This window comes from Kogia breviceps, chromosome 7 (assembly GCF_026419965.1).
Source record: "Kogia breviceps isolate mKogBre1 chromosome 7, mKogBre1 haplotype 1, whole genome shotgun sequence".
NCBI lineage: Eukaryota > Metazoa > Chordata > Mammalia > Artiodactyla > Physeteridae > Kogia > Kogia breviceps.
In genome coordinates this window covers 50,872,548-50,891,701 of record NC_081316.1, presented here as the reverse complement: position 1 = coordinate 50,891,701, position 19,154 = coordinate 50,872,548, and the positions used below count along the sequence as shown (strand labels likewise).

Genomic DNA, 19,154 nt, shown 5'->3' with positions numbered 1-19,154 from the left:
TAGACTAGTATGAGAGTGAGAAGCTTTGGGGGACTTCAGTGTTAGGAAGACTTCCAATAATAGTGGTCATTAGCACCAGAATCCCCAACAGCTTTAAATGTTAAAGAAGCAAAAAACCTACCCTCATGATGCTAGAAAGTAGAGTGGAAAACTAATTATTATGAAATATGCCCTGAGCTTTCTCCATAGTGAAGACCAACTCTAAAGGGAAGAGACTCTGATATTGTCTTATCCCACTTGAGGAAGAGCATTTTTCCCACTCTAGTCTTCTCTAGACTTTTATCTCAAAGGGAGGAGAAAAATAGTCATTAAGGATCAGATCTTCAAGGAAATAAATTGGGAATTGTGTAATTAGGAAGGGAGCTAGGAGAATAGGGTGGGGGTGAGGAGGGAAACTATACCACTGGGGAAACACTTGTGAAGATCACAGCCCTAAGATACACCCACTAAAAGATAGACATTTAATGATAGGATTATAGAAAGCTCCCTCTCACCCATATCTTGCTGCCACACCAACTAGTTTCCTGTATAATGACTATGAATAACAACTGAAAAGATTTATTTTATAAATGTCAACCTATTGATTCCAAAGTTTACATGGAAAGGCAAGAGACACAGAATAACTCACACAATATTGATGGAGAAGAACAAATTTGGAGGAACGATAATACCCGACTTCAAGACTTAGTATAAATCTACATAATCAAGGTAGTGTTTTATTGACAAAAGAACAAATAGATCAATGAATCTAGTAAAGAGCCCAGAAATAGACATCCATAAATATAGTCAAATGATCTCTGACAAAGGAGTACAAGCAATACAATAGAACAAACATAGTGTCTTCAACAGATGATGCTAGAACAACTGGACATTCACATGCAAAATAAATAAGTAAATAAATAAACAAATTTAGATACAAACCTTTACATCCTTTATAAAAATTTGTAAAAACCTTGCATCCTTTACAAAAATTTACTTAAAATGGATCATAGGCCTAAATGTAAAATGCAAATCATAAAATTCCTAGAAGATAATATAGGAGAAAACCAAGATGACCTTGGGTAAGGTGATGTCTTTTTAGATACAACATGAAAGATATTATCCATGAAAGAAATAGTTGATAAGCTGGACTTCATTAAAATTAAAACACTTATGATTTGCAAAGTTAATATAAAGAGAATTAGACAACAAGCCACAGACTGGAAATAATATTTGCAAAATACACATCTTATAAAGGACTGTTATACAAGATATACAAATACTTAAAACTCACAATCTACTCTTTTCCAATAAGTGCACTATAATCTACTGTTAAAATTTTCTGCACAATCATATGAATTATGTTCATTAAATTGAAAACTTTCAGTTTAGCATTAATTGTAATGTCATATAGTGTAATGTTAAAAATGGCTATGTTTAACAACCAGCAAGCACAATTCTTGGTTCTTGTCAGTCAATATGAGCCTAGATAAGTTGGAAATGAGTGACAAACTTCTTCAGGAGCCGAGTCACACAGGTAGACATCACCACTTAATGATTCCCAATGAATAACCAAAGATCATTTGAGATAGGCATGCACTAGTACTTTCAAATACTATTTCATAGAAAGTGATATTCAATGCTTGTTAAATAATATTTGGCTGCAAAGAATAGAAACAGATTCATTATTTCTTAAATAAAAATTCATCTAGTGAAATGCTAGAAGCTTATCTCAGAGACAGTGTCTGCAACAATTAAATGTAAGCCAGATGGAAAAGTAAGAGTTATCAGCTAGTTATTTCACTTTTTATCATTCCATGGAATGAGCTTTCCTCTGTTTTTCCATTTTTTCCTTTTTATCCTCAGATTAGTTTTGCCCATTCATTACTAGGTACGTGGTAGAAAATGGGAGCTAACCTTAAACCCATATAACTTAAAATGTGAGTGTCTATTATAGGCTGGGTAGATAAATTTTCCTTTAAAGACAATGCCTGTAGTTATGCCAAAATTAAGTGAGCTAAACATACATTAAGAGTAGGCTGAAGTTTTAAAAGTTGCTAAAATCTGGCTATAGATTAATGTGCCTCTGTTAGTAGTATCTATTGAGAGTTTCAAAATTACACTGTGTTTTTATCATAATCTGGCCTATTGTTGCCTCAAGAACTATTATGTGATTTCCCCCCAAATCAACAGTAATTTCCAAGAGAGAGAATGATGAGGCCATGTCCCATTTTCTGTGTCTGAGTCTGTATCACTTAGCTGTTGGTGTGTAATGAACTACCCCAAAACATAGTGGCTTAAAAGAACAACCAATTATTTGTCTCTCAATACAATAGATCTGAACTTATAGACTGGAAACACCTGAGTGGTTCTTCTGGTATCAGCTGGATTTCCTCCTGCTCTGGATTGGGCAGGGACATTTTGTTATTTTAAACAAAATAAGCAGGCACTCTCACATTTTGGGGGTCTCAGCTGGGACAAAGAGCTTGACTTAGTCTATGTTATTGGTCATCCTCAACTAGATAGCATAGTCTTATTCATACTTTAGGTAGGGTTTCAAGAAAGGTGTGAAAAGCATTTTGAAATCTGGACTCAGAACTTGCATAATTATCACTTCTACCACATTCTATGGCCAAACTAAGTCTCGAGACTTAGTTCAGGTGATACCCTCACGTGGAACCTAAATTGTAACTAAGCACCATCATACTCTTTGAGAAAAGTATAAAAAAAGGAGAAAAATAATTCAATACACTAAAATATAGCAACTACAGTTCTTAATTCGGGAGCTGATAATGGAGTCCCCCAAAAAGATAATTACGGATCTTAGTGTGTGTTCTTCTTACCCTGGGCCATTACCTCAGGAATTTTTCTTAAATGAAGTTAACCATATCTTCATCCCTAAAGATTCAAAGTATTCAGTGATGCTGTATTTTGGGAGTTGCCATAGTTTCCTAGTGACTATTTTTACTGAAAGTAAAACGGGGAATAAAGAAGAAATTCAGTGAACCACATAGCTCCTAGATATAATCGTTTACTCCTCTGGTGAAGGTACTACACGATATCTTTCTTTGTTTTTTATTTTTTTTTAACATCTTTATTGGAGTATAATTGCTTTACATTGCTGTTAGTAGCTGCTGTACAACAAAGTGAATCAGCTATATGTATACATATATCCCCATATCCCCTCCCACTTGCATCTTCCTCCCACCATCCCTATACCACCCCTCTAGGTGGTCACAAAGCACTGAGCTGAACTCCCTGTGCTATGTGTCTGCTTCCCACGAGCTATCAATTTCACATTTCATAGTGTATACATGTCAAAGCCACTCTCTCACTTCGTTCCAGTTTACCCTTCCCACTCCCCATGTCCTCAAGTTCATGCTCTACATCTGCACCTTTATTCCTGTCCTGCCCTTAGGTTGTTCAGAGCCTTTTTTTTTTTTTTTTAGATTCCATATGTATGTGTTAACATATGGTATTTGTTTTTCTCTTTCTGACTAACCTCATCCTGTATGATAGACTCTAGATCCATCCACCTTGCTGCAAAAAAAATCAATTTTGTTTATTTTTATGGCTGAGTAATATTCCATTGTATACATGTACCACATCTTCTTTATCCATTCATCTGTCAATGGACACTTAAGTTGCTTCCATGTCCTGGCTATTGTAAATAGTGATGAAATGAACATTGTGGTACATGACTCATTTTGATTTATGGTTTTCTCAGGGTATATGTCCAGTAGTGGGATTGCTAGGTCCTATGGTAGTTCTATTTTTAGCTTTTTACGGAAACTCCATACTGTTCTCCATAGTGGCTGTATCAATTTACATTCCCTCCAACAGTGCAGGAGGGTTCCCTTTTCTCCACACCCTCTCCAGCATTTATTGTTTTGTGATGATGGTCATTCTGACTGGTGTGAGATGATACCTAATTGTAGTTTTGATTTACATTTCTCTAATGATTAGTGATGTTGACCATCTTTTCATGTGTTTGTTGGCAATTTGTATATCTTCTTTGGAAAAATGTCTATTTAGGTCTTCTGCCCATTTTTGAATTGGTGTGTTTATTTTCTTGATATTGAGCTGCATGAGCTGCTTGTGAAGTTTAGAGATTAATCTATTGATACTTGCTTCATTTGCAAATATTTTCTCCCGAGGTTGTCTTTTCATCTTGTTCATGGTTTCCACTGCTGTGCAAAAGCTTTTAAGTTTCATTAGGTCCCATTTGTTAATTTTGTTTTTATTTCCATTTCTCTAAAAGGATCTTGCTGTGATTTATGTCATAGAGTGTTCTGCCTGTGTTTTGCTCTAAGAGTTTGATAGTGTCTGGCTTTACATTTTATTCTTTAATCGATTTTGAGTTTATTTTTGTTTATCATGTTAGGGAGTGTTCTAATTTCATTCTTTTATATGTAGCTGTCCAGTTTTCCAAGCACCACTTATTGAAGAGCTGTCTTTTCTCCATTGTATATTCTTGCCTCCTTTATCAAAGATAAGGTGACCATATTTGCTTGGGTTTATCTCTGGGCTTCCTGTCCTGTTCCATTGATCTATATTTCTGTTTTTGTGCCAGTACCACACTGTCTTGATCACTATAACTTTGTAGTATATTCTGAAGTCAGGGACCCTGATTTCTCCAGCTCTGTGCTTTTTTTTTTTTCCTCAAGATTGTTTTGGCTATTCAGGGTCTTTTGTGTTTCCATACAAATTGTGAATTTTTTTGTTCTAGTTCTGTGAAAAATGACAGTGGTCGTTTGATAAGGATTGCATTGAATTTTTAGATTGCTTTGGGTACAATAGTCATTCTCACAATGTTGATTCTTCCAATCCAAGTACATTGTATATCTCTCCATCTGTTGGTATCAACTTTAATTTCTTTCATCAGTGTCGTATAGTTTTCTGAATACAGGTTTTTGTCTCCTTAGGTAGGTTTATTCCTAAATATTTTAATCTTTTTATTGCAATGGTAAATGGGAGTGTTTCCTTAATTTCTTTTTCAGATATTTCATCATTAATGTATAGGAATGCAAGAGATTTCTGTTCATTAATTTTGTATGTTGCTACTTTACCAAATTCATTGATTAGCTCTGGCAGTTTTCTGTTAGCATCTTTAGGATTCTCTATGTAGAGTATCATGTCATCTGCAAACAGCTTTACTTCTTCTTTTCCAATTTGGATTCCTTTTATTGCTTTTTATTCCCTGATTGCTACTGGTAAAACTTCTAAAACAATGTTTAATAATAGTGATAAGAATGGGCAACTTTGACTTGTTCTTGATCTTAGTAGAAATGGTTCCAGTTTTTCACCATGGAGGATGATTTTGGCTATGGCTTTGTCATATATGGCCTTTATTATGTTGAGGTAAGTTTCCACTATGCCTACTTTCTTGGGTGTTCCTAACATAAATTGCTGTTGAATTTTATTGAAAGTTTTTTCTGCATCTATTGAGATGATCATATTGTTTTTATTCTTCAATTTGTTAATATGGTGTATCACATTGAGTGATTTCTGCATATTGAAAAATCCTTGCATTCCTGGGATAAACCCCACTTGATCATGGTGTATGATTCTTTTAATGTGCTGTTGGATTCTTTTTGCAAGTATTTTATTGAGGAATTTGGCATCTAAGTTAATCAGTGATATTGACCTGTAGTTTTCTTTCTTTTTGACCCCTTTGTCTGGTTGTGGTATCAGGGTGATGGTGGCCTTGTAGAATGAGTTTGGGAGTGTCCCTCCTTCTACTGTATTTTGGAAGAGTTTGAGAAGGATACGTGTTAGCTCTTCTCTAAATGTTTGATAGAATTTACCTGTGAAGCCATCTGATCCTGGGTTTTTGTTTTTTGGAAGATCTTTAATCACAGTTTCAATTTCACTGCTTGTGATTGGTCTGTTTATATTTTCCATTTCTTCCTGGTTGAGTCTCCAAAGACTGTGCTTTTGTAAGAAGTTGTCCATTTCTTCAAAGTTGTCAATTTTATTAGCATATATTTGCTTGTAGTAATCTCTCCTGATCCTTTGTATTTCTAGAGTGTCAGTTGTTAGTTCTCCTTTTTCATTTCTAATTCTATTGATTTGAGTCTTCTCCCGTTTTTTCTTGATGAGTCTGACTAATGGTTTATCAATTTTGTTTATCTTCTCAAAGAACCAGCTTTTAGTTTTATTGATCTTTCCTATTGTTTCCTTCATTTTTTTTCCATTTGTTTCTGATATGAACTTTATGATTTCTTTCCTTCTGCTAACTTTGGGTTTTTTGTTCTTCTTTCTCTAATTGTTTTAGATGTAAGGTTAGGTTGTTTATTTGAGATGTTTCTTGTTTCTTAATGTAAGATTGTATTGCTATATACTTCCCTCTTAGAACTGCTTTTGCTGCATCCCATAGGTTTTGTGTTTTCATTGTCATTTGTTTCTAGGTATTTTTTTATTTCTTCAGTGATCTCTTGGTTATTAAGTAGTGTATTGTTTAGCCTCCATGTGTTTGTATTTTTAACAGATTTTTTCCTGTAATTGATATCTAGTCTCATAGGGTTGTGGTGCAAAAAGATACTTGGTATGATTTCAATTTCTTTAAATTTATCAAGGCTTGATTTCTGATCCATGATATGATCTATCCTGGAGACTCTACCATGAGCACTTGAGAAGAAAGTGTATTCTTTTGTTTTTGGATGGAATTTCCTATAAATATCGATTAAGTCCATCTTGTTTAATGTATCATTTAAAGCTTGTGTTTCCTTATTTATTTTCCTTTTGTATGATCTGTCCATTGGTGAAAGTGAGGTGTTAGAGTCCCATACTATGATTGTGTTGCAGTCATTCCCCCCTTTTATAGCTTTTAGCATTTGCCTTATGCATTGAGGTGCTCCTATGATGATTGCATAAGTATTTTCAATTGTTATGTCTTCTTCTTAGATTGGTCCCTTGATCGTTATGTAACATTCTTCTTTGTCTCTTGTAATAGTCTTTGTTTTAAAGGCTATTTTGTCTGATATGAGAATTGGTACTCCAGCTTTCTTTTTATTTCAATTTGCATGGATATCTTTTTCCATCCCCTAACTTTTAGTGTGTATGTCTCTGTAGGTCTGAAGTGGGTCTCTTGTAGACAGCATATATACGGGTCTTGTTTTTGTATCCATTCAGCCAGTCTCTGTCTTCTGGTTGGAGGATTTAATCCATTTACATTTAATGTAATTATTGATATGTATGTTCATATTACCATATTCTTAATTGTTTGGGGTTTGTTATTGTAGGTGTTTTCCTTCTCTTGTGTTTCCTGCCTAGGGAAGTTCCTTTAGCATTTGTTGTAAAACTGGTTTTTTGGTGCTGAATTCTCTTAGCTTTTGCTTGTCTATAAAGATTTTAATTTCTCTGTCGAATCTGAATTAGATCTTTGTTGGGTAGAGTAATCTTGGTTGTAGTTTTTTTCCCTTTCATCACTTTAAATATGTCCAGCCACTCCCTTGTGGCTTGAAGAATTTCTGCTGATAGATCAGCTGTTATCCTTATGTGGATTCCCTTGTATGTTTTTTATTGTTTTTCCCTTGCTGCTTTTAATATTTTTTCTTTGTATTCAATTTTTGCTAGTTTGATTAATATGTGTCTTGGCATGCTTCTCCTTGGATTTATCCTGTAGAGGATTCTCTGAACTTCCTGGACTTGATTAAATATTTCCTTTCTCATATTAAGGAAGTTTTCAATGATAATTTCTTCAAATATTTTCTCAGTCTCTTTCTTTTTCTCTTCTTCTTCTGGGACCCCTATAATTCGAATGATGGTGCATTTAATGTTGTCCCATAGGTCTCTTAGATTGTCCTCAATTCTTTTCATTCTTTTTTCTTTATTCTGCTCTGCAATAGTTATTTCCACTCCTTTATCTTCCAGGTCACTTATCCATTTTTTTGCCTCAGTTTTTCTGCTGTTGACTCCTTCTAGTGTGTTTTTAATTTGATTTATTGTGTTATTCATCATTGTTTATTTGCTCTTTAGTTCTTCTAGGTCCTTGTTAAATGTTTCTTTTATTTTCTCCATTCTATTTCCACGATTTTGCAGCATCTTTACTATCATTATTCTGAATTCTTTTTCAGGTAAACTGCCTATTTCCTCTGCATTTGTTTGGTCTGCTGGGTTTTTACCTTGCTCCTTCACCTGCTGTGTGTTTCTCTGTCTTCTCATTTTGCTTCACATACTGTGTTTTGGGTCTCCTTTTTGCAGGCTGCATATTCTTAGTTCCCATTGTTTTTGGTGTCTGCCCTCAGTAGCTATTATTGGTTCAGTGGGTTATGTAGGTTTCCTGGTGGAGGGGATTAGTGCCTGTGTTCTGGTAGATGAAGTTGGATCTTGTCTTTCTGGTGGGCTAGTATATATCTGATGTTGTGTTTTGGGGTGTCTGTGACCTTATTGTGATTTTAGGAAGCCTCTCTACTGATGGGTGTGGTTGTGTTCCTGTCTTGCTAGCTTTTTGGCAAAGGGCTTCCAGCACTGTAGCTTGCTGGTCATTGAGTAGAGGTGGGTCTTGGTGTTTAGATGGAAATCTCTGGGAGATTTTCACCGTCTGATATTATATGGAGCTGGGAAGTCTCCTCTGGACCAATGTCCTGAACACGGCTCTCCCATCTCAGAGTCACAGGACTTACGCTTGGCTGCAGCACCAAGACCATGTCATCCACATGGCTAGAAAATGGTAGAAAATGGTAGAAAAAAAAAAAAAAAGAAAGACAAGATAAAGTAGGAAAGTTATTAAAATAAAAAATAATTACTAAAAATATTTTTAAGTAATTAAAAAAAAAGAAAGAAAAAAAGAAGAGAGAAACCAAACCAAAAAAACCACCAAATCCACCAATGATAAGAAGCGCTAAAAGGTATACTAAGAAAAAAAAAAAAAAAAATGGCAGACAGAACCCTAGGACATATGGTAAAAACAAAGCTATATAGACTTAATCACACACAGAAGCATACACATATACACTCACAAAAAGAGAAGAAGGAAAAATATATATGTATTGTTGCTACCAAATTCCACTGCCTCAATTTGGGATGATTTGTTGTCTATTCAGGTATTCCACAGATGCAGGGTACATCAAGTTGATGGTGGAGATTTAATCTGCTGCTTCTGAGGCTGCTGGGAGAGATTTCCCTTTCTCTTCTTTGTTCAAACAGCTCCTGTAGTTCAGCTTTGGTTTTGGCCCCACCTCTGTGTGTAGGTCGCCTGAGGGCATCTGTTCCTTGCTCAGACAGGATGGGGTTAAAGCAGCAGCTGATTAGGGAGCTCTGGCTCATGCAAGCCAGTAGGAGGGAGAGGTATAGAATGGGCGATGAGCCTGTTGTCTGAAGCTGACGTGACATTGCACCAGCCTGAGGCATGCCGTGTGTTCTCCTGAGGAAGTGGTCCCTCAATCACAGGACCCTGACAGTGGCTGGCTGCACAGGCTCCCAGAAGAGGAGGTGTGGATAGTGACCTGCGCTTGCACACAGGTTTCTTGGTGGCTGCAGCAGCATCCTTAGCATCTCACACCGTCTCTGGGGTCCAAGCAGATAGCCATGGCTCATGTCCATCCTTTGAGATCATTTAGGCAGTGCTCTTAATCCCCTTTCCTTGCACATCAAGGAACAAAGAGACAAGAAAAGGTCTCTTGCCTCTTTGGTAGTTCCAGACCTGTTCCTGGACACACTCCCCACTAGCTGTGTTGCACTAGCTCCCTTCAGGCTCTGCTCACACAGACAAACCCAGTCCTCTCCTTGTGGTCTGAACTCCAGAGCTTCCACTGGAGGTGGTGGAACTCTCAACCTCCACCCACCCCAGCGGGTTAGCAGACAAGCCTCTTGAGCTGGTGGGTGCTGGCTGGCACTGCTCCTCCATGTGGGAATCTCTCTGCTTTCCCTTCCTCACCCCTGTTGCTGTGATTTCCTCCATGGCTCTGAAGCTTCCCCCCTCTGCCACCCACAGTCTCTGCTCGAGAAGGGGCTTCCTTGTGTGTGGAAACCTTTCCTCCCTCACAACTCCCTCCCACTGGTGCAGATCTCATCCCTATTCTTTTGTCTCAGTTTTTTTTTTTTTCTTTTACCCTACCCAGGTATTTGGGGAGTTTTTTGCCTTTTGGGAGGTCTGAGGTATTCTGCCAGCATTCAGTAGGTGTTCTGTAGGAGTTGTTCCACATGTAGATGTATTTGTGGGGAGGAAGATGATCTCCACCTCTTACTCTTCTGCCATCTTGAAACTTCTCTCCTTAATTGGTCAATTATTAACCAAGAGTTTTTGTTTGCTTGCTTATTCATTAGGTGATTGATTTCAAGGGTTTTTATTTATTTGAGTTTATACTTTTACTGAATCATTTGTCCATAGATTTATACTTTTGGGAAATTTAAGTTGCTTTTTAACAAGATTTTTATTATATTTTATAAAAGTTTCAAGAAGAATTAATAAACTCTTATCATCATATATAGCTCAGTTGATACTCTCAACTGTAACCTAACATATAAGTTTAGCTACCACCACAGTTTAGAAAAATTATCAAAAAAAAGCTTCAAACTTATATATTTTATAAGTTTGTGTATTAGATCTATGGTCCCATGTAAATATAAAAATGCTATGTAGACAAATATATAAACTGCATAAGTTTATATATGGTATATATACACATCTTTTATATACTGGTATATATATATATATATGTCTTCTGTTGTCCTGTAAAGTCTTCTACAATAATTATGGTTTTATTTCCCTTTTTATTTGCTGTAATCTTTCTTTTATTTACATACATATTATGTTATGTGGTACATAAAATTTCACTAAAACTACATCTTGTTTTTTTATGTTGGTCTCCATTATCTAATGTTCTTTATATATCTATACATCTTTTTTGCTTTAAATTAAAGCTCAAATTTGAATGAATATTATATAGGAAGATTTTTAGAGATTTTTTTTATGCAGTTTGTGTTACGTGACACCATTTTTGAGTGTCACAATTGCTCCCTACCCCACAGATATCTCCTCAAGAGACAATTAAGACCATATTGCTTTTTGATGTACTTTAGAGTATTCTGTTTCTTTGGAATATGCAACAATCATGATATAGTTTATAAGATGAGGACACACAGGATTCATCTTGTTCCCTTCAAATTCATCTCTCCCAAGAGAGTGTGAACTTTCAGAGAGCAAGAACCTCATCTGCTTTGTCCATAGGCAAATCTTTTCTCTAGTTCTGTGCCTGACACATAATAGATTCTTAATAAATATTAAGTGAACAAAGTGAGACCAGAATTGTTTTTGAAAGCTGGATAACTCAGCTTTTAATCCTTCAGTGGGTCATTGTGATGATCAGGATGGTATTTAACTCCTTAATTTAGCATCTAGATTGTTCATACTTCCTACTCATTTTAGGATGAGGCCCAAATCATTTTCATTATATGGAATTTAAGGCCTTTGCATAGTCTGAGTCTTACATGCTCCTACATGTCATATGTTTCTACTTTCCTCCTTGATCCCTAGGCATTAATTACCTATCAACCTCCAGTTCCTTAAATATTTCATTCTTCCTCCAAACATAGAACCTTTGCAAATACTTTGTCTTCTGCAATCAAACACCCTGCCTCCATTCCTTCTACTCTCTTAATTTCTCTTAATCTTTTCTATGTCAGCTGAAATTTAACTTCCTCAGAGACTTGTTTCCTGATAATCCATGTTAGGTTTTGTTTCCCTGTTATACTATTAGTTCATCGACACACTGATTATAGTTTGAAAATGTGTGCTTGAATTAATATTCGAATAATGTCTAGAACATAAACCTCCTTTAGGCAGAGTCTGTGTCCGAATATTTACTCATATTGTATCCCAGAAATAGAGCACAATAACTCATTGATGAGTAATACATATTTGTTAAATAAAGAGGTGAATAAGTGGGTGCTTGCTTAATTATCTGCCTTCATCTGTAGTTTTTCCCACATATATCATTTCTTTATACATAACAAATTGGGTTCACCAAGCAGGTGAAGCCAATTATTTCACACCTGTGCTTAGAATGGTATTTACTATTCTAATATAATGGTCTCTTCCATCTCAAGCCCACACACCTTTCATTTCAGTTATATTTTTGTGAGTATTATATAATTTAAACATCAGACCATTGTTTCTTGACTAAAAAGGCAGAATTTACTTAAGGCAGAATTTGCAACATTCCCAAAATGTGAGTCTTCAAGGATTAGCTCTTAGGATTTTCCTTACTATTTCACAAAACTCTAGATTCTCTGTTGAAGATAGATTTCATAATTATTTATCTTGTGAATTTGAATGTTTTGTCAGTCAATCAATGTAATAACTCCATTTTTGCCCCTTGGGTCAATTATCTCCACATTGATCACAGTGATTCATGTAAACATGATATTTTTCTCTTTCTGATTATTTCCCATTATACAAAACAAATTCCAAACCTCTTGGTACAACATTTTGGCACTACATTGTATAAACTTTGAAAAATATTCAAGTCTTATTGCTTGTTAATTTATCACTTACAACATTTATCAAATGCATTTATATAGCAAATATTGGAGAAACTGCTATGTCTCAGAAAGTTTTCTAACAGTCTAGATAGAGCAGTGAATAAAATAGACAAAAAACTCTATGCTTATGCAACTTACATACTAGTTGGGAGTGAGGGGCAAAAAAGGAGGGAAATATATAACATGCTAGAAGATAGCAAGTAATTTGGAAAAAAATAAAATAAAACAAGGGAGAGAGAGAGAAGAAGTACCAGGAAGGGAGGTGCAAGTTTACTGTGGTCAAGAAAGAGCTCTCTGAAACAATGGAACAATTACCTGAATGAAGTAAGAGCTCCAGTTCTTCAGCTGACCAACTTATAATGATCCTTTAAGAATCAGCTCTTTTGGGCTTCCCTGGTGGCTCAGTGGTTGAGAGTCCGCCTGCCGATGCAGGGGACACGGGTTCGTGCCCTGGTCCGGGAGGATCCCACATGCCGCGGAGCAGCTAGGCCCGTGAGCCATGGTCGCTGGGCTTGTGCGTCCGGAAGAATCAGCTCTTTTATCTTTGGCTAGAGTAAGACACAAATGAATGACACACACCTCGTTCCTTTCATGACAACTTTGGGTTTGTTTTCCCATCTATGTGTTTCTATAGCATTCTATGTTTATAACTCTCATATCACACACTTGGTAAAATAAAAAATATTTCTGTATATTTTTGACAGCCTTCATCTACTAAAATGTTAATCTCTCAAGGAAAGAAACCATTAAAAATTTAACTTTATATACTGCACTTAACAAAGATGCTCAGTAAATATTTGTTGAATTGATTTGAAAATTTACTGGACTGATATTTTTATAAACTATTCCATAATTTTATTATTATAGTGAAATCAGTCTTCTCTTGGCCTTAGTTTCTCTTTTGAAAAATGAGAGATATTGTAAGTCTTATGGATGTTTAGAAGGAAAAAGTGGTAAAATTCTGCCATTAAATAAAATGATATTATTATCTAGGAAGATCCCCAAATTGCCTTTATGAAAAATAAAACCTCTCAGAGGAAATCACTAGATAGTTTCTTCATATTTTTTTCTTTTATATTGAGTATGAAATTGGTTGTATTTCCAATTTGATGAGCCCGGCAACAGTACAAAATGAGTCAGCTCGCTTGAATTTCACTCACCAAACCTAAAGATGTTGATGGTTTATTTATTTATTAAAAATTCATACCCTTCGAGTCCTGCTTTTGGGAGAGCTGACTAATTCCTATCAGACCTGTCCCTTTACCAGATAACAACTATAAAATCTGGCAGGGAATAGGCAACCACCTAAATTATGTGAAGTGTGAACAAAAGCGAGCTGATCAATAAGGGAGTTGACACATAGAAAAAAGGGAATAGGAAGGGTGAAGTATCAGGTCCTATGTCTTTTAGCCTGAGGGTAACCTGCAATCAAAGCTACTCTGGCCATGAAACTTCAATCCCAAAAGTTCAGGGCAACCAGTGTGGCAGAAAAGAGAGAGGAGAATCCCAGAAAGGAAGTACTCAGAAAGGATAACACCAAATTCTTTGTATAAACTTTTTGAGTCCTGTGCTAGTCCTATGAGCAGTCTTCAGCTAAAGACAAAATTACCCAAGCAGGTAAAAGCAAATAAGTCCACTCCCAGATATGTCATAATCAAGCTGGTGAAAACAAAGCTAAAAGGAAAACCTTGAAATAGGTCATATAAGGATGAGATATTTCCACATAGGTGGAATAATTTTTGAATGAATGCTGACTTTATCAAAAATATATAGTCCATGGGCTTCCCTGGTGGCGCAGTGGTTGAGAATCCGCCTGCCGATGCAGGAGACACGGGTTCGTGCCCTGGTCCGGGAAGATCCCACATGCCGCGGAGCAACTAAGCTCGTGAGCTGTGGCCGCTGCGCCTGCGCATCCGGAGCCTGTGCTCCGCAATGGGAGAGGCCACAACAGTGAGAGGCCCGAATACCGCAAAAAAAAAAAAAAAAAAAAAAAAAAAAAAAAAAAAAAAAAAAATATATATATATATATATATATATATATATAGTCCAGAAAGCATTGGAAAACATCATTAAAGTCTTGGAAGGGATTAATTATCAAACCATAGTTTCAGACAAAGCAAATATATCCATTGACACTGAAAATGGAATAGATTAATTTTTATATAAAATGCAATGGAGAATTCATTTCCATTGGATCAACTCTATAGGAAATTCTGAAGGAAGTTCTTCAGGCTGGAAACGAGGAGAATCATAAATGATAAATGTTTAGTAAGCATTTTTTCTTTCTTATTTCTTTAAACTACATAGGATTGTTTGAAAAAAAAGGATTGTGTTTTCTTTTCTTGTTTATAACGTATGTTAGTATAATAGAATAGAGTATTGTAAAAAGAATGAGAACAGTAGATGAAGGTCTATATTAATTAAAGGTTAACACATATTTAATTAATACAATATTAACTACAAAGAGACTATGAAAAGTTAGGGATAAAAGAGATCACCTCAGATCTGACAGACACTGAGAGAATAAAACAATGATACTGTGGATAATTTTATATGTCAATAAATTTGACAATTAAGATAAAAAACATAGGTGATATAAACATTTATGGTAGCATAAGATGTCCCTCACAACAAAAATTTGACATCCATCCATTGACAAAAGTGTTTTTGAGGAAGCTATGGTACAACATCATACACCAAGGGGCCTGGGACGAATCTGGACCACCCATGCATTGGGAAACTGGCAGCCAGACTTTGGTCCTGGATGTGGACCCTGCAGTGGTTCATGAACCAGCTCCAGCTTCTTTTGGCCACAGCACAGGAGCCCCTGGAAAACAGTGACACAGACAATTGCCCACAGATGAGAGCCTTTTTAGAAGTCCAGGTTTCTAGAGGAAAAGTTCCAGCAGACAGTTTGAGGGAAAAAAAAAAAAAAAGAGTTTGAATGCTTTGGAGATAGTAAGAGGAACCATTTAACTTCAATGAATCACACCTCCTCCAAAAGGACACAGCTTAGGGTCAAGAGAGATCTTCCTCATCCTGTGAATTCTTCCTCAGGACAAAGAGAAAATGTGTGAATAGGTTGGCTTCCCCATCTATACAGGATGCTGCCAAAGGGACTCATTTTTTTCACCCCAATCCAGAATAGCAAATCATGAGCTACATGACACAAGGGCAGGTGTATGCCTAGAAGATCTGAGAAGGCCTCAGAATCCTTACCAGTTCTATAGCAAGTATTTCTCTCCGAAAGTCAGTCAGTAAAGACTGGAGGAGGTGGCTGATATTTCAAATATAATCAGCAATGCAACACCTAAAAATCATGAAATAAAATCAAGGAAATATGACACCAAAGGATCAAAATTTACCAATAACTACTGTCATATAGTTAGAGATGTGCATTTTACTCGATAAACAATTGAAAAAAGCTATTTGAAGAAAACTCAATGAGCTACAACACACACACACAGAAAGATAATTCAATGAGATCAGAAAAACTATACATGATCAATATAAGTTTAACAGAAGTATAGAAATCATTTAAAAACTCAAATGGATATTCTGGAGCTGAAGAAACAATGAATGAAATGAAAACTGCCATAGAGATCATCAACAGCAGACTTGATCAAGCCAAAGACAGAATCAGTGAGACTGAAGGCAGGAACTTGAAATTACTCTCCTCAGAGTGGACAAAGAAAAAAGAGTGAGGAAAGCTTACATGATCCATAAAATAACATCAAAAGAACCAATTTGTCAATTATTGGAGTTTCAGAATGAGAAGAGGAGAAAAAAAGGGAGGAGGGAGCAGAGAATTTATTTAAAGAAATAATGACTGAGAAGTTCCCAAATTTGGGGAGAGATTTAGATGTCAAATTTCATGAAGCTCTCAGATCACCAAAGAAAGTCAATTTAAAGATATCCTTTTCAAGATATATCATAATAAAACTGTAAATGTTGCAGAGGTGATATAAGACAACTAACTACCGTGTATTTTTGGCAAAACATAACATGGAGCAACCACTTTGGCTAAGGCCTGTTTTGCTGTTGCTTGCTTTGTTTTTTTCTTTAATAAACTTGAACATACGTCTACTAGATGACTCAGGAAACCTATATATTTGTCCAGGAGTATTGAAAATATGTTTACAAAAATATTTGTAAAAGAATTTTCATAAAAAGCTTTACTCATAACAGCCCCAAACTAGAACCAGCCCAAGTATCTATTAATAGGAAAATGATTTAAACTGTAGTATATTTGTATACTGGAAATCTAATCAGCAATAAAAAGGTACAAACCACTGATACATGTGGAAATAAGAATAAATCTCAAGTATTCAGCTGTCTTTAAGTTACCTTATCAAAATATGCATACTCTACTATTCCATTTTTATGAAATTTTAGCAAAGAAAAGCTAAATTTTGGTGGGGAAAAATCAGAAATCTGATTATCTCCAGGTTTGCAGAGGAGAGGGGAAGGGAGCTCTGATTTACTTTGAAGTATTTGTCTATTTCCATGGTATAAATACTACCACCATGCCCAATTTCACTTTTAACCTTCACACTCCCTGTGTTCTAATTGAATCAGGTAGTTTGCTTAGGCTCTCCCTAACCTTGAGTCTTTTGGCCGTTTCATTTTCCTTGCCTGTTCACAAACCATCTCTGCTAGTCAATGTTTATTGATCATCTACCATGTACTACTTTCAATGTCAGTCAACTGGAATGTCTCCCCCTGAGAAAAGTCACAAAAGGTAATGCTTCATTAATGTTTTTATCAAGTTGGATAAAGTAACCAGGTTCTTCTATGTCCTACCCTGCACCTTCATGTACCACTATTCTTAGGCAATTTTGCATTAGTTATAGGATAAGCCTTTTCTTTCCAAAACATCCACAATCCCCTGAAAGTTGGTTCTATGATTCTGAGGTTAAAAACAACCTATTCCTTTTTCTTATTTGAGTCAACCACAGAAGGCACTCAAAACATGTTAGTTGATTTGAATTAGTTTGAATTAAAAAATACATATGGAATATATGTTGTGCGCATGGTTAGATAAAGGTCTGCAAGGAAGTTTGAACTATGTCAGCACTGAAGCTTATAATGAAGTACAGGGGAAAGGGAATTCTAAAAATAATTTAAAATATAAGGTAGCATATTCTTTGCTCCAAATGGATGGTATAAACAATAAATACTAAAGACTTATGATAGCCAGGATTTGAAACATCTGTGATTGATTTGTTTTAACAACTTTGACCTAACTCAACTAGACTGAAAAAAAAATGTTTTTTTCTAATTCAGAACAGCTGTCTATAGTTAAGTCACATAGTAGGAATGCCCTGGACTCAGTGATGAAGCCATATTAAAATAACACTTGCAGACCGCAGAAGGAGCGACAAAGGCAAGCCAGACCTGCACTCCTCTTCCGCTCCTGCATGCCTCTTCCATCCCAGGCCCAGAAGGGAGATATGTCTGGGGCTTCACCAGCCTCACTAGATCTGCCATTTTCAATTTTCAGAGTCTGTTGACTGTAATCTTGCTGTTTCTATGTACCTGTGCTTATATCCGATCCTTGGCACTCAGCCTCCTGGACAGAAACAAAACTGGGCTGTTGGGTATATTTTGGAAGTGTGTCAGAATTGGTGAACGGAACAGTCCTTATGTCATGGTATGCTGTATTGTGTTGGCCTTCAGCATCCTCTTCATACAGTAGCTTGGAAAAATGCCAGAATTCAGTTACCATCAGATTTAAATATGAAAAAAGTAAAGGACTTATCTGCAGAAAATAATGGAAAGAATGGTTAACCCTTTTATCTCTGAACATTGAATGAGATAAATTTTCAGCTGTTGCTCTCTATTTTAGTTATTGGACTAATTTCTATATAAATAATTAGGATGTAACCATTTAATACTCAGAGTTTAAATATGTCTATAACAATCAACCTCAGTACTGTCACTACAATATAACATTCTGCATATGTCATTCTGTTGTGTCAGATACCAGTTTTTAGTGTGGTATCTTTAAGGCACATAGGAGAAAACAAAATTGGTAAATTAAGATCCTTTCACTGTGATTTGGAAATTATAAATCTTTATAGAATGAGACATTTTTTGGACTAGATTTTTATTGAAAAAGAAAAAAATGTTCAATTTGTGTTGGTAAAGATTGCATTCATATTTAATAATTCTTGTTTTTCCTCTGGCCACATCATTTTGAGCATTAACCAGAGTACATCTACTCTTAGCAAACTGTAGTTTATTACAGGTGTTTAAACTATTTAAAAATGAGCCTATGCAGTTCTTAAAGAGGAAGATAAATGAGAATTGACTTAAGAGTGCTATTGAGAAAATATTCCTTTTTAACATAAAAGAATTCAGAATAAAAATAAACAAATAAAATAATACTTGCAAGAATTGTTTTTCATCATTTTTTCACAATAAGAAACAGTTTATGGAGAAGTGTGTGGAAGAAGAGAGAGAATAGGGAGGAAAAAGAGAAAACAAGGAAGAGAGTGATGAAGAGGGAACATTGACATGAAATATAACATCCTTTAGAAGCTTGATAGGATTATAATTCTGTGATAGAATAGTAATCTAGTGCTTTGGAATACTGTCTCAATTCAAAGACAATAAGAAAAAATTCCTGTTGCTGAAAGTATATGAAAAACCAAAAATAAAACAAAGTGAAAAACACTCATCCTAGA

The 19,154-nt window shown here is 35.6% G+C and overlaps 1 pseudogene; it reads left to right on the top strand.

Annotated features, from left to right (window-relative positions):
* The first annotated feature begins 15,229 nt into the window (after positions 1–15,229).
* Positions 15,230–18,163, top strand: LOC131760300 (protein kish-A pseudogene; annotated as a pseudogene).
* Positions 18,164–19,154: the final 991 nt, after the last annotated feature.